This window comes from Heterodontus francisci, chromosome 5, assembly GCF_036365525.1.
Source record: "Heterodontus francisci isolate sHetFra1 chromosome 5, sHetFra1.hap1, whole genome shotgun sequence".
Classification (NCBI taxonomy): domain Eukaryota; kingdom Metazoa; phylum Chordata; class Chondrichthyes; order Heterodontiformes; family Heterodontidae; genus Heterodontus; species Heterodontus francisci.
The window spans coordinates 143829249-143844695 of NC_090375.1; the positions used below are offsets into that span (position 1 = coordinate 143829249).

Genomic DNA, 15447 nt, shown 5'->3' on the forward strand with positions numbered 1-15447 from the left:
TTGCAATTCCCCAGTCCTCTGGCACCACCCCTGTATCTAAGGAAGATTGGAAGATTATGCCCAGTGCCTGCCCAATTTCCAGCCTTACTTCTCTCAGTATCCTTGGATGCATCTCACCCCATCCTGGTAACTTATCTTTAAACAGTTTATCTAGTACCTCCTGTATCAATTTTTAATCCACCCAGTGTCTCAACTAACTCCTCTTTCACCATGAGTTAGGGAGCATCTTTTTTCTCAGTAAAGACAGATGCAAAGTACTCATTTAGTACCTCAGCCATGTCCTGTGCCTCCATGCGTAAATCCCTTTCCGGTCCCTAATCAGCCCCACACCTCCTTTTACCACCTTTTTACTATTTATATGCCTACAGAAAACTTTTGGATTCCCTTTTATATTAGCTGCCAGTCTCTTTTCATACTCTTTCTTTGCTTTTTCACTTCCCCTCTGAACCTTCTATATTCAGCCTGATTCTTCATTCTATTACCCACCTATCAGACATGTCTTTTTCTGCTTCATTTTAACGTCTATCCCTTTGGTCATCCAGGGGACTCCTACTTTGGTTGTCCTACCTTTTCCCCTTGAGGGAATGCACCTTGACTGTACCTGAACTATTTCTGCTTTAAAGGCAGCCCATTGTTCAGTTGCAGTTTTGCCTGCCAATCTTTGATTCCAATTTATTTGGACCAGATCCACTCTCACTTCATTGAAGTTGGCCCTCCCCCTATTAATTATTTTTACTTTGGATTGTTCCTTGTCCTTTCCCATAGCCAACCTAAGCCTTATGATGCAATAGTCACCGTCCCCTAAATACTCCCCTAGTGCCACTTGACCCATCTCATTCCCCAGAACCAGATCCAGCAATGCCTCCTTCCTCATTAGACTAGCAATATACTAATGTAGCAAATTCTCCTGAACACACTCAAAACTTTTGCCCCCTCCTGTCCTTTACACTATCACTATCTCAGTCTATAATGGAGGAATTTAATTATCCTATTATAACTACTTGATAATTCTTGTGCACCTTTGTAAATTCCTTGCAAATCTGTTCATCTATCTTTCCCACTAGTTGCCTATAAAACACAGCCATCAATGTAATGGTACCTCTTTTGTTTCTTAGCTCTAACAAAATGGATACTGCCCTTGAACTTTCGAAGACATCCTCTTTCTAAAGCACTGTAATGTTCTCCTTAATCAATACTGCTACCCCTCCTCCTGTCCTTGCTTCCCTATCGTTCTTGAGAACCTTATATTCAGAAATATTTAGCACCCAGTCCTGCCCTTTTTTGAGACAAGTCTATGTTATCGCCATGACATATTTCCATGCAGCTGCAGCTCACTAACTTTATTTACCACACTCTGTGCATTCATATACATGCACATCAAACTTAATTTAGACATTACATTCCCTCTTACTCTGAACCCATCTAATACCTTACTCTTTTCTACCCCAGTGCTAGCTGTCTTTCCCAATTCTTTGTGCATCTGTGTTTTACTAATATTGCCTCCTAGTTCCCACACCCCTGCCAAGTTAGTTTAAACCCTCTCCAATAGCACTAGCAAATCACCGCGCAAGGACATTGGTCTTGGCTCTGTTGAGGTGCAACCCGTCTGGCCTGTACAAGACACATCTCCCTCAGACCGTCCCAATGTCACAGTAAACTAAAGCCCTCCCCCCCTGCATCATCTCTCTAGCTACGCATCATATGCTCTATCCTATTTCTATACTCACTAGCATGTGCTACTGGAGGTAATATGGAGATTACTACCTTTGGAGGTCCTCTTTCCTAGCTCCCTAAACTCTGCCTGTAGGACCTCACCCCACTTTTTATCAACGTCACTGGTACCAATATGGACCATGACCGCTAGCTATTCAGACTCCCACCTCAGAATGCTCTGCAGCCGCTCAGTGACATTCTTGACCCTGGCACCAGGGAGGCAGCATACCATCCTGGATTCAGGCCTGTGGCCGCAGAAATGCCCGTCTGTTCCCCTATCTAATTCCTATCACTATTGCTGCAACTGTTAGCACTTCCTGCACATGTGGTTGTCCAGGTCATGAGAAGTCTCCTTAAGTTTCCACATGGAACATACAATGCGCTCCACAGTTTTGTGCTGCCCTGCCATGCCTCTATTTATCAGACTATTAAATTTATTACTGAAATAAAAGAGAAAAAAAAACTCACAAGCTACACACCAATCAGCTGCTTTCCTTGTGCTGACCTCACTATTTTATAGGGAGATTAACAGATTTTTAAAAATAAAATTAAAAACTTTAGATTTTATAATTCAGAAAAAGCAGACTTCATTTGTGTTCATAACACTATTAACTTAATTCCCTAGATCTGTTTTTTTTTATTCGTTCATGGGATGTGGGCGTCGCTGGATAGGCCAGCGTTTATTGCCCAGTCCCAATTGCCCTTGAGAAAGTAGTGAGCTGCCTTTTTGAACCGCTACAGTCCTTGAGGGGTAGGTGCACCCACAGTGCTGTTAGGAAGGGAGTTCCAGGATTTTGACCCAGCGACAGTGAAAGAACAGCGATAAAGTTCCAAGTCAGGATGGTGTGTGGCTTGGAGGGGAACTTGCAGGTGGTGGAGGTCGCAGGTTTGGAAGGTGCTGTTGAAGGAGCCTTGGTGCGTTGCTGCAGTGCATCTTATAGATAGTACACACTGCTGCCACTGTGCGTCGGTGGTGGAGGGAGTGAACGTTGAAGGTGGCGGATGGGGTGCCAATCAAGCGGGCTGCTTTGTTCTGGATGGCGTCGATCTTCTTGAATGTTGTTGGAGTTGCCATCCAGGCTGTCATGGTCTTTTTTTTCTCCTCGGAAATATTGTGTTTGCCTTTAAGACTGCAAAAGATCAGTGCACCTTTTAAGGTAGAGAAGGCTCAGAAGACTCAGTCTGCCAGTTGCATGCTGGTCGTCAAACAACAGCAGCAGGAGAGAGATCACGTGATTCAATGTTGCAATTACGACTGTTTAAACTAGCTGGCAGAGACTGGTTTTGAGCAGAGCTCTGTGAGGCGATTTGAACTGAAGGAAGAAGCCGTGTTATTTTTCTCTCAAAATGCTATAAAGCAACAAGCCAAGTTAATTCCATAAGAAAAATAGGAGAAGCTTTTCTTTCCCATAAAGTATTGGTATTTGCGGTGTTCAGCACTGACGCGACACTTTAATGTTACAACAGCCGAACTTCTGAATTCCTATCTTTGAAGGACTTTTTTCCCCCCATCAGACCCCTGTGAAGACTTCAAGTGACCTTTGACTGTTTCTACATTGGAAGACTCCATTCATCAGGAACATAACTGGCAAATACCTTTTTATTTTTTCAATGGCCAGCTAATTTAAAACCGAACCATTGTTAATTTGCGTGTGTATGCATGCGAATGCAGGAGTTAGATTTTTAAAGAAAAATTTATACGGTCTTTCGACATCGGTTTATCTTAATAGCATTTGAGGTTTAGTTGTTTATTTCATAAATAGTTAATTTGTTGTCTAAAGATACCTACTTTGACCTGCTTCATTCTGGGGACACTAGAGTGTTAATCTGACTATTTTTTCCCCCCGATTTGTAAAGCTTAAATAAATATGTTGTGATCTGTAGAATGATGGCACTGTGATGTCCTGGAGCTGAGACGATTAACCTCCAACAACCATCTTCCTTTGCGCCAGGTACGACTCCAACCAGCAGAGAGTCTCTCTCTGATTCCCATTGACACGAGTTTTGCTAGAGCTCCTTGATGCTATACTCGGTCAAATGCTGCCTTGATGTCAAGGGCAGTCACTCTCACCTCACCCTTGAGTTCAGCTCTTTTGTCCATGTTTGTACCAAGGCTGAAATAAGGTCAGGAGCTGAGTGGCCCTGGAGGAACACAAACTGAGCATCACTGAGCAGGTTATTACGAAGCAAGTGCAGCTTGATAGCACTGTGGATGACACCTTCCATCACTTTACTGATGATCGAGAGTAGACTGATGGGGTGGTAGTTTGCCAGGTTGGATTTGTCCTGCCTTTTGTGTATAGGACATACCTGGGCGACTTTCCACATTGCTGGGTAGATGTCAGTGTTGTAGCTGTACTGGAACAGCACGGCTAGAGTGCAGCAGGTTCTCAAGCACAGGTCTTCAGTACTATTGCCGGAATGTTGTCAAGGCGAATAGCCTTTGCAGTATCCATTGCCTTCAGTTGTTTCTTGATATCATGTGGAATGAATCAAATTGGCTGAAGACTGGTATCTGTGATGCTGGAGACTTCAGGACGAGGTCGAGATGTATCATCCAATTGGCACTTCTGGTTGAAGATTGCTGCAAATGGTTCAGCCTTATCTTTTGCACTGATGTGCTGGGCTTCCCATCATTGAAGATGGGGATATTTGTGGAGCCACCTCCTCCTGTTAGTTGCTTAATTGTCCACCACCATTCACGACTGGATGTGGCAGGACTACAAAGCTATGATCTGATCTGCTGGTTGTGGGATCGCTTAGCTCTGTCTATCGCATGCTTCTTACGCTGTTTGGCGTGCAAGTAGTCCTGGATTGTAGCTTCACCAGCTTGACTCCTCATTTTAAGGTATGCCTGGTGCTGCTCCTGACATGCCCTCCTGCACGCTTCATTGAACCAGGGTTGATCCCCTGACTTACTGGTAATGGTAGAGTGGAGGATATGCCGGGCCATGAGGTTACAGATTGTGGTGGAGTACAGTTCTGTTGTTGCTGATGGTCCACAGCATCTCATGGATGCCCAGTTTTGCATTGCTCGATCTGTTCGAAATCTATCCCATTTGGCATGGTGGTAGTGCCACACAGCAAGATGGAGGGTATCCTCAATGTGAAGATGGGACTTTGTCTCCACATGGACTGTGCGGTGGTCACTCCTACCAATACTGTCATGGACAGATGCAGCTGCGGCAGGCAGATTGGTGAGGACGAGGTCAAGTATGTTTTTCCTTCTTGTTGGTTCTCTCACCACCTGCCGCATATCCAGTCTAGCAGCTATGTCCTTTAGGACTCGGCCAGCTCTATCAGTAGTGGTGCTGAGCCACTCTTGGTGATGGACACTGAAGTCCCCCACCCAGAGTACACTCTGCACCCATGCCACCCTCAGTGCTTCCTCCAAGTGCTATTCAACATGGAGGGGTACAGCACTTGGATTGTAGAGTGTTTATATCCATTCACAACTCCTCAGATAACGGAACAGTTCATGCCCAAATACATTAAGACCTGGACAACATTCCAGCTTGGGTTGATAAGTGGCAAGTAAATTCACGCCAGACAAGTGCCAGGCAATGACCATCTGCAAGAGAGAATTAACCATCTCCTCTTAGTATTCAATGGCAGCGGTTCAAGGCAGCAGCTCATCACCACCTTAAAGGGAATTAGGGATGGGCAATAAATGCGGTCTTGCCAACGATGCTCACACGCCATGAATGAATTAAAAAACATCAACACCCTGGGGGCGGGCAGAGGTTCACCACTGACCAGAAACTTAACTGGAACAGCCACAAACCTACTGAGGCAACAGGAGTAGGTGAGAGGTTGGATATTCTGCAGCCAGTAACTCGCCTGATGCCCCAAAGCCAGTCCACTATCTACAAGGCACAATTCAGGAATGTGATGGAATACTTTCCAATTGCTGGTGTAAAAGCACTTGGGAAGCTCAACACCATGCAGAACAAACCAGCTTGATCAGTATCCTATCCATCAGCTTAAACATTCACTTGCTCCACCATTGGCGCACAGTTGCTGCAGTGTGTACCTTTACAGGATGCACAGCAGCAACTTGCAAAGACTCTTCTGACAGCAACTTCCAAACCCATGACCTCTGCCACCTGGAAAAATAAGGGCAGCAGGCATATGGAAATCCCCATCTGCAATTTGCCCTCCAAGTCACACACCATCCTGACTTGAAAATATATCACGGGTCCTTTAGCGTCGCTGGGTCAAAATCCTGAAACTCCCTCCGTAACAGCACTGTGGGTGTACCTACGCCATACAGTCTGCAATGGTTCATGAATGCAAGCTCACCACCACCTTTCCAAGGGCAATAAATGCTGGCATTGCCAACAATGCCCACATCCCATGAACCCATTAAAAAAGTAAAAACACATCTCATTTCCATGTCAACTTATCAACATTTATAGATGTAATACCTGGGATAGATTTCACCACCCTGGGAATCTTGCTGGTCTGCATTATAAGGATTCTGAAATCCATTGTAGCACCACATGTTAAATATAATGGGTTAGATTTTTGCAGTGAAAATTTTTTGCGAGGTTAGCAGCTTTCGGCATTGTTTACATGGAAATCAGGAAGCTGCCACCCAACATGTCCGGCTCCTTCAAAAGCTGAGTGATACTGAAAGACTCGCCATTTGTTGCTGTACTCACCTCAGATATGAACTAAGCTCACCAGAAAAAGTTAGGGCTTGTCCATTTCAGTGTAAGTACCCTTTTAATGGTATGTTACATCTTACTGTCAACAACTTCTCTGGCACTGAAAATTAACTTTTACAAGTGTGGAGTTTCATTCCTTCAGCTTTTAATTATTGTCGGAGCTTTTTTTTAAAAATAAGAATTGAAATACATGTTTAAAATTTTTTTCTTTGTCTCTTAACTCTCCTCTCCCTCTCAATCCAATCTTTCGTTCCCTCCCTATTTTAACCTACTTGATTTCTAGCACGGCAAAAGCACAGTAAGAGTATAATATAGTATTGAAACAGCACAGCTAGAAAAGATAGCAAATCATTTGCAAAGTAGACAAATTAATCCAATTACAAACCACATAGTACATATAAACGTGCAAAACGGTATCGCTGTAAACAAGAGACACGTAATAAAAACTGAGTGGTAAAAGGATTAAGGAGTAAACTACTTGGGGTCTCAACTAATTGTGTTTTTGACGTATTGCACCATTACAAACTTAATTTAAAAAAGATCACCATTTGGCATTAATCTGCTATGGATCAAACCTAAATGCTTGACTACAGCAATTCGTTTCAAGTGCTCACTTCAAATTTTCATGGTAGTGCCAATAAAATAGCTATAGAGGACTTAAGAGCTTTCTCTATAAAGTTAACGTACTCACTTTACTGAGATGTTCTGAGCTGTTCTACCTGGTCAAGACTAAATCCACAAACATCAAGGATTCCTCAAAATAATTCAATGTAAAATTAATGATGTATATTCCCTCCAATTAGCTTAGCATGCCCTTTAAACACTACACACATTAAACAATCTGGTCTCCAAAAAGACTATTATTATTATTTGGGCAGCATAGTGGCGCAGTCGTTAGCACCGCAGCCTCACAGCTCCAGCGACCCGGGTTCAATTCTGGGTACTGTCTGTGTGGAGTTTGCAAGTTCTCCCTGTGACTGTGTGGGATTTCGCCGGGTGCTCTGGTTTCCTCCCACAGCCAAAGACTTGCAGGTTGATAGGTAAATTGGTCATTACAAATTGCCCCTAGTATAGGTAGGTGGTAGGGGAATTGAGGATGTGGTAGGAATATGGGATTAATGTAGGATTAGTATAAATGGGTGGTTGATGGTCGGCACAGACTCAGTGGGCCGAAGGGCCCGTTTCAGTGCTGTATCTCTAAAAAAATAAATAAGACTAAGATGTTACACAGTAGATAGTCATAAAATTACACTACAGTAATTCAGTTGTTTAGGCACAACAAATTAAATGACAGGATTGTAAGCTCATTGCCAGATATTTATGTGATGTAATAAAGATTAGATTTTTAGAAGTTTTTTTTTAAAGAGAACCCTTAACATGTAGCATTGAACTTATCAAGACAAGCACAAAGTTAAAAGGTGGGAACTTTTTTCTTTTGAAATTAATTCATGTTTGCAGAACTAGCAGAAAAAAAACCAAGAAATGCAAGTGCTTTTTTGTTAGGAAAATGCACTGGTGCTATGGACCTCTTTCTTACAACCACCAATTTGGAAACTACAAATATCATCCGGACGATTCATATTCCATGATTGCTAACAGAAAGTTGAGAGTATTAGACTAAAATAGGCTTACAATGTTGCAAAAAATAGTAGCAAGTCTGAGGATTGGGAGTGTTTTAGAAACCAGCAAAGGGCCACCAAAAAATTGATAAAAAGGGAAAAAATAGAATGAGAGAAAACTAGCCAGCAGTATAAAAACAGATCGCAAGAGCTTTTATAAGTACATAAAAAGGCAGACATGAGAAATCATTCATGCGGAATGAGGACATGGCAGAGGCATTAAACAAATATTTTGTGTCTGTCTTCAGTAGAAGACACAAGCTCCATACCATAAATAGTTAGTAACATTGGGGTTAAAAAGAGTGAGGAAATTGATATCAGCAGAGAAAATGTATTGAAGAAACTGGAGGGACTAAAATCTGACAGGTCCCTGGGACCAGATGGCTTACACCCTAGGGTTTTGAAAGAGATAGCTGCAGAGATGGTGGATGCGCGGTGTTATGATTTTCCAGAATTCTTTACATTCAGGAACGGTCCTGTTAGATTGGAAGTTTGCAAATGTTCATCTCCTTTCTTGAAAAGCAGTGAGAGAGAAAACAGGGAACTACAGGCCAGTTAGCCCAACATCAGTCATTGGGAAGATGCTGGAAACTAATATTAAGGAAGTCTTAGCACTGAACTTGGAAAAGCATAGTATGATTAGAACAAGTCAGCATGGTTTTACTAAAGGGAGACCCTGTTTGACAAATTTATTAGAGTTTTTTGAGGATGTAACGAATAGGGTAGATAAAGGGGAATCAGTAGATGCAGTATACCTGGATTTTCAAAAGGCATTCGATAAGGTGCCACATAATGTTAATAGGCAAGATAAGGGCTCATGGTGTTGGGGGTAATATATTAGAATGGATAGAGGAATAGTTAAGACAGGAAGCAGAGAGTAGGCACAAATGGGGCATTTTCAAGTTGACAGACAGTGAATAGTGGGGTGCCGCAAGGATCTGTGCTGGGGCCTCAGCTATTTACGCTCTATATTAATGACTTGGATGAAGAGACAGAGAGTAATGTATCTATGTTTGCTGGTGATGAAAAGCTTGGTGGAAAGGAAAGCTGTGGGGAGGATATAGAAAGGCTGCAAAGAGATAGACAGGTTAAGTGAGTGGGCAACAAGATGGCAAATGGAGTATAATGTAGGGAAGTGTGAAGTTGTTCACTTTGGTCATAAAAATAGAAAGAGTACTTTTAAAAAAGGAGAGAAACTGGTAAGCGTTGATGTTCAGAGAGACTTGGGGGTACTCGCACGAAGAACGCACAAAGTTAACATGCAGCTATTAGGATGGCAAATTGCATGTTGGCCTTTATTGCAAGGGGATTGGAGTACAGGAATAAAGAAGTCTTGCTAAAATTGTACAGGGCTTTGGTGAGACTGCACCTGGAATACTGTGTGCAGTTTTGGTCTCCACATTTAAGAAAGGATGTACTTGCACCGGAGGCAGTGCAGCGAAGATTTACTAAATTGGTCTGGGATGAGGGGGTTGTCCTATGATGAGAGGCTGAGTAAATTGGGCCTATATTCTCTGGAGTTTAGAAGAATGAGAGACGATCTAATTGAGACATACAGAATCCGAAAGGGCTTGATAGGGTAGAAGCTGAGAGATTATTTCCGCTGGTCAGGAAATCTATAACTACTGTGGAACACAAAGAAATAGATTTTATTTTTCTACTGCCAGATTATTGCGTTGGGTGTGTTCGATTATTCCACCCTCAACTCAGACACCCCAATTGTCTAAAATTCTGCATTGACAACTTAAACAGCAGCAAGCATAGGGATGAATATTAGGATCAGAAATGAGCAGTCTGGTCAGGAGATCATCGTAGGACGTGTACAGGTTATACTATCGCTCCAGAAAGACTGCAGTCGTCATCATTAAATATAAAATATTGCACAACAGCCATTTATCAACGAGTTACAATGCAGTAACTGAACAATTTAGGCACATCTGTATAACAAATTGAATTACAGCGCTGCAGCTCACTAACATCTATGCTATGTAAATCTTGCTGAATTTTTCAAACAGGTGGCATATTTCACCAAATATTGTGTGCTTTTCTAGGCAGGGAAAAATACTCAAATTAAAGTACTCCCAATAGGTCTACCCTTGTTTGTCTACACAAGTTACTATACTTCAAACATTTGCACACACACGTGCAAATGTTTCAAGACAATTTTGCCTGAGAAGGGCTATATAAATTATTCTCCCTTGTTATCATGTAGCAACACTTTCATTCTCCCCACACAAATATGTTACCAGCCGATAATTGCCTTGAATTATACTGAACAACTAACATTTCATATCAGAAATGTTCTCCTGTCTGTATTTCCTTTTGTACAGTACACTCAGTGCCTTGCACAAAAATCCTAACCAAGTTAATATTTAATTATTAAAGTATTCGATTACAAATCCAGTACGTCGTTGTCTGGCCTCTTTTCAGATCAAAGATGATCTTACCTCAATAAAATGACCTTTCCAAATTAAAAATTGAAATTTATATTCAACTTTTTTTTTAATGTGACAAATCATCTGGACAGTAAAGTCTCAGTCACTCAGTCTCCAAATTAACTTTATGGCAAACTTTGCTCATCTCACTGTACACAAAAAACTAAGTTGTAATAAATAAAAATATCTATAAATGTACTACTCGTTTACTTTGTGAACATTATGCACACATAAAAGGATTCAGTCAGGGTCGACCAGAGAAACTAAGAGATCAAGACACTGGCATGAAAAGACATATTTCGAATAGTAGAGAAGCATACCAAAAATAATCTATAAAGAGAATGCGAATCTTGCAGATCTTGGACTAACACAGACCAATCTGAAATTTTACAGACTCAGTAGTTTTACTAACAGGATAACATACTATATTATAAAGTATAGGAGCGATTTTCAGTACAGATTAGCTCAAAATGGACAAATAATTGACTTTAGTTCGTGATGCATTGTCACTTTTATTGGACACAAATCGATCTGAAACTGAGCTTTGATATGGATCGATTAAATCGCGCGTTAAACATAAAACGTCGGAGTATTGTAGCATTTCTGCAAGGCGGCGAATGAGGTGTCAAAACCGCAATTATTGAAGAAATAAATAGAAAGTTTCCGGTGAAATATAGGATGGAGAAGAGAAGGGGTGCATTCAGCAGAGGATTAAAACTTGAGAGTTATAGTCCTACAATTACGATAAAACCAGGGGTACAGGCCCCAAACAATCTGAAAACAGCTGCCGTGCAGCCATATTCCACACTGAAATGCCAAGAACAGCGGAGAACAGCAATGCCCAGGACCCGGCGCGACCGCCAACATTGCGGGACCGAAAGGAAAGGAGCCTGTCGGGGGCCCACAGACTCTCCGTTGTTTCCTTCGTGTCCCATTCGCCTCCCAGATAAGCAACAACGGCCGAGCTGGTCACTCGAGGCCGGGGATAGGCCACTTCTCCCACACTCCTTTTCCTGTCGCCATTTTACCCCACGGCTTCCTCGCGGAGGTCTCCGGGGACCTTTCTCACCCACCCTTTGCCCAGGTCGGGTCGCGATCCCCCTTTTACAATGCACCCACGACACACTAGACCGCCGCGGCCCGGGCCTCGCTCCTTCCCAAAGCGCTGACGTGCAATTCCACCGCCAACTATAAATAAAGCCGGGCCGTGCAGCAGGCATCAAGGGCCGGCCGACTGCCGGTAATGTGCAGCCAAATGTTTGCGCCTTTGACTTACGGTCCTGCAGTTCTGTTTCTGTCCCAAAGCCAGTGTCGATCTCCGGGCCCCCCCCCGCCGGCTCCGCACACAAACACTGCCCGAGAGCGAGAAGTGGTAAACAAGATGGCGGCCGCCGTAGCCGCTTCCCGCCCAAAACTATTCAAACGCACCGGATGTTTACCGTTCAACCGACAGGGGGAGGGAGGAGAACCGAACCCGTAGCCGAGCCATGTAAACAGAGCCGAGCCGAGAGAATCATGCCCTTTCCAGCGGGCTATGTGTACTGTTTTATTTAACGAGTGAGTGATAGCTCTCTTTGAAATCATCTTTGTTTTTTACAGTTTCTTAATCACAACTGCACCTCTTCTCCGTTTCTAAATTACGATGCAAAATGCATTTTCTGGGTTATTCGTGTATCTAATGCCTTATCTTCGCGGTGTCAGCCAGAACATTATTTCTTTATTTCACAGAATGATGCGCAGGACGCCGATGGTGCCTGTGCTGGCTCTGTGAAGGAGCTGTTCAATTAGCCCCAGTCCTTTTCTTACTGCACTACAATATTTTCCCTTCGAGTATTTATCCCATTCTCTTTCGAAAGTCATTACTGAACCTGCTGTCACTGTCCTTTGAAGCAGCATTCCGGATCACAAGGCCCTATGTAAAAAAAAAAGTTCTCAATTGGCCTCTTTTGCCAATCACCTTAAATCTATACCCTCTGATTACTGACCCTTTTGCCACTGGAAACAGTTTCTCTTTATTTAGTCTATCAAAACTGATCATGATTTTGAACACCTCTACCAAATCTCTTCACCTTCTCCGCTCAAAGGAGGCCTTCTCCAGTCTCTCCACTTAACTGAAGTCTTTCATCCCTAGTACCATTCTAGTAAATCTCTTCTGTATCTTCAAAACTTTGTATACACACATCCTCAGGTCTCTCTGCTCCTGCACTCCCTTTGAAATTACCATTTTGTTTTTATCGCCTTTCATTCTAACAAAATGCATGCTTCTGTGTTAAGTTTTATCTGCCATATGTCTCCCCATTTCATAATCCAGTGTCTGGCCTTCTGGGAGTCTGTTACTCCCCTTGTTGTTTGCCACATTTCTGAGTTTCTGAGAGTCCTTGAGATGGCTCCTGGTAGACAGCTCCCAAAGAAGCTCCTCACTGTTCACGTCTATCTGGCCATCTGCTGCCATCTGTTGCGCTTTCTCCCTACTAAATCTTCTCTTCTGCTGTTTAAATTCCCCTGATTCTAACAGTGAGTGCATTTTTATCCCAAACTTCAAGTTAACTTAGATTAAACAGCCTTTGTTATATGGTACAAACCCCATCCCCCGACCTCACCTTGTGAGCTCTGGTAAATATCTGGGTAAGACCTGGATGTGGTTTTTCTCTCAAATCTGGCTTTAAATTCCTGGCTTCACTGGACATCAAGATCATGTTCCTGCGCTGGACTACATTGGAAAACATGTAAGACTCTGCTTCTGTCTATGATCTGCCATTTTTTTTGTTTTTCTGATCTGTAAGCTATAGAAAAGATCTGGAAAAATCTAGATCTTTTTTGAAACTTGGCTTCAGATTTCTGGAATTATCTCAACGTCAAGAATTCGCTTTTGCTCTGGACTACACTGGTTATAACGTAAGACCCAACTTTGTCTCTGAATTGCTGCTCTGTTATGATATTTAAAGTAACTTTGATCAGTTTACTGACCTTCCCCCACTATTGCTGTGATTGAGAGACTTCAATCTTGTTGAGCCTGTGACTGGCTACTGGTTATACTGGTTGTTCCGCTTCAGCCTATTCCAAACCAGAAAATCACTCACCTGTGCTGAATTCACTCCTAAGCAACCTACAGTCAGCTCAGACTGACCACCTGAGGGCGTAGTAGCTGGAGGGTTCGGGTGATAGAGGTGACAACCTGGAGGTGAGAAGCAGTGGCCTGTAGCTGTTCCCTTTGTACACCTGGAGGACAAGAGCACATCTATTTTTATGCCAATCTTGGGCCCTGCTGGTTGGTGCCTTCAAAATTAACAACAAAATCAAGAGCTAATGGCTAAGGGGGTAAACCCGACAAAATCTGGAGTAGAGTCCCATTAGGCGTTGGCGTTTCCCTCAAGTTAGCACCTTCTGGCAACTCCTGCAACCGAATAGGCCCCAGACATAAAGGCTTTCGTCTTTCCTCTGGACACCGGCCTACGAGGTTCAGAGGGAGGTGCAGATGCTAGGCAAATCTGCACCTCATAAAACCATGCCTAGGATACGCAGCAAACAAAGAAAGGTAACCTTTCGGCTTGGAAGCTGGAATGTGAGGAATATGTGTCCTGGAATGAAAAGCAACCCACACACCACAGCAAGTGTACGCATGACATTCCTGATTGACTGTGAGCTACACAAGCTTGGTGTCAACGTTGCCACTCTACAGGAAACCACAGGCTCTATTCGAGAGGCTAATTGTACCTTCTACTGGCATGGAAAGAGCGCTGAAGATCACCGTGAGCATGGTGTTGGCTTCGCAGTGAGTAATTGGCTGACACAGTCAATTGAGCCACCAGTAGCAACCTCGGAGTGCCTCATCTCCCTGCGGTTATAATCCGATGGAGGCACAGTCAACATCATATGAGTCTATGCACCAACTCTGAACATCATCTCAGATAAAGAGAAGTTCTATGATTCCCTAGGTGACATTCTGAGGAACATCCCAAATGGCAAGAGGCTATTCATCTTGGGTGACCTCAAAGCATGTGTGTGGGCAGACAGTGATTGATGGCCAATGTGCCTCTGTTGCCATGGGGTGAGCAAGATAAACGATAGTGAACAATGCCTTTTTGACCTTTGTGCCATGAATGAATTCTGCATCACCAACACCTTCCAGGGCAGACATCACCATAAATTATTATGGCGTCACCTGGTCATTGGCAGCAACTAGACCTAGTCATCACAAGGAGGCGCGATCTGCCCAATGTTCTTCACATTGCACCTGTCATAGCACAGATTGCGACGCTGACCACTCTCTTATCATCAGCAGAATGAAGGTGCATCCCCGAAAGTTCCACAGCTCCAAACACAAAGGCCTGCCAACCCTCAACAACCCTTGCATAAGCAATGATGCCAAATACCAGCACTTTGCACTGCCGCTAGAATGCTCGCTACCCACCAAAGCCATAACGGGAAGCACCGATACTGGTATCGATGAAGCTTAGAAGCAACCAAGCTCAGTCATCTATGAAGCAGCAAAAGCATCATTTGGTAAAGGCCAAACCCACAACAAGGGCTGGTTTGAGACCTACTTAGCTGAGATGATATCTGTCATTGATGCAAAAAAACAAAGCCTACATGATGCACAACATAAACCCAACAACTAAGACACTGCATCACCTGAAAGTAGCCAAGACAACCATGCAAAGGAGAGGGAGATACTGCACAAACAATGTATCAGCTTATGTCAAGAAATCCAAACTGCATGTGACAAATGAAATCTACAACCTATGTACGAAGGGATCAAGAGGGCGCTTGGCCCTGTCATCACCAAAGTTGCTCCCCTGAAGTCAGCAGATGGTGAAGTACTCACCGACAGAAGTAAACAGAGGTCCTGCTGGGCTTAACACTACTGTGAGCTGTACTCCTGTGAGTTGGACATATCCCAGCCTGCGCTCACTGCTCTTCCACAGCTTCCTGTCATGGATGAGTTAGATGAAGAACCCTCATCGCTGGAGCTCGAGAAGCCCATAGACTGCCTAGCACACAAAAAGGCAC

The 15447-nt window shown here is 43.3% G+C and overlaps 1 protein-coding gene and 1 long non-coding RNA gene across 4 annotated transcripts in view; one reads left to right on the forward strand and one right to left on the reverse strand.

Moving 5' to 3' along the window:
* Positions 1-11844, reverse strand: part of rad21b (RAD21 cohesin complex component b) — a 67587-nt gene extending 55743 nt beyond the window's left edge. The window contains exon 1 of the mRNA XM_068032175.1: positions 11714-11844. The gene's annotated coding sequence lies outside the window, so the exon portion shown is untranslated. The remainder of the gene's footprint in view (positions 1-11713) is intronic.
* The window catches only part of LOC137370074 (uncharacterized), a 33464-nt gene continuing 29827 nt past the window's right edge, over positions 11811-15447 (forward strand). Inside the window, exon 1 of one of the 3 annotated variants that reach the window (XR_010975075.1) lies at positions 11811-11994. This is a non-coding gene — a long non-coding RNA (uncharacterized lncRNA). The remainder of the gene's footprint in view (positions 11995-15447) is intronic. The other 2 variants (XR_010975074.1, XR_010975073.1) reach the window with 2 other exon arrangements.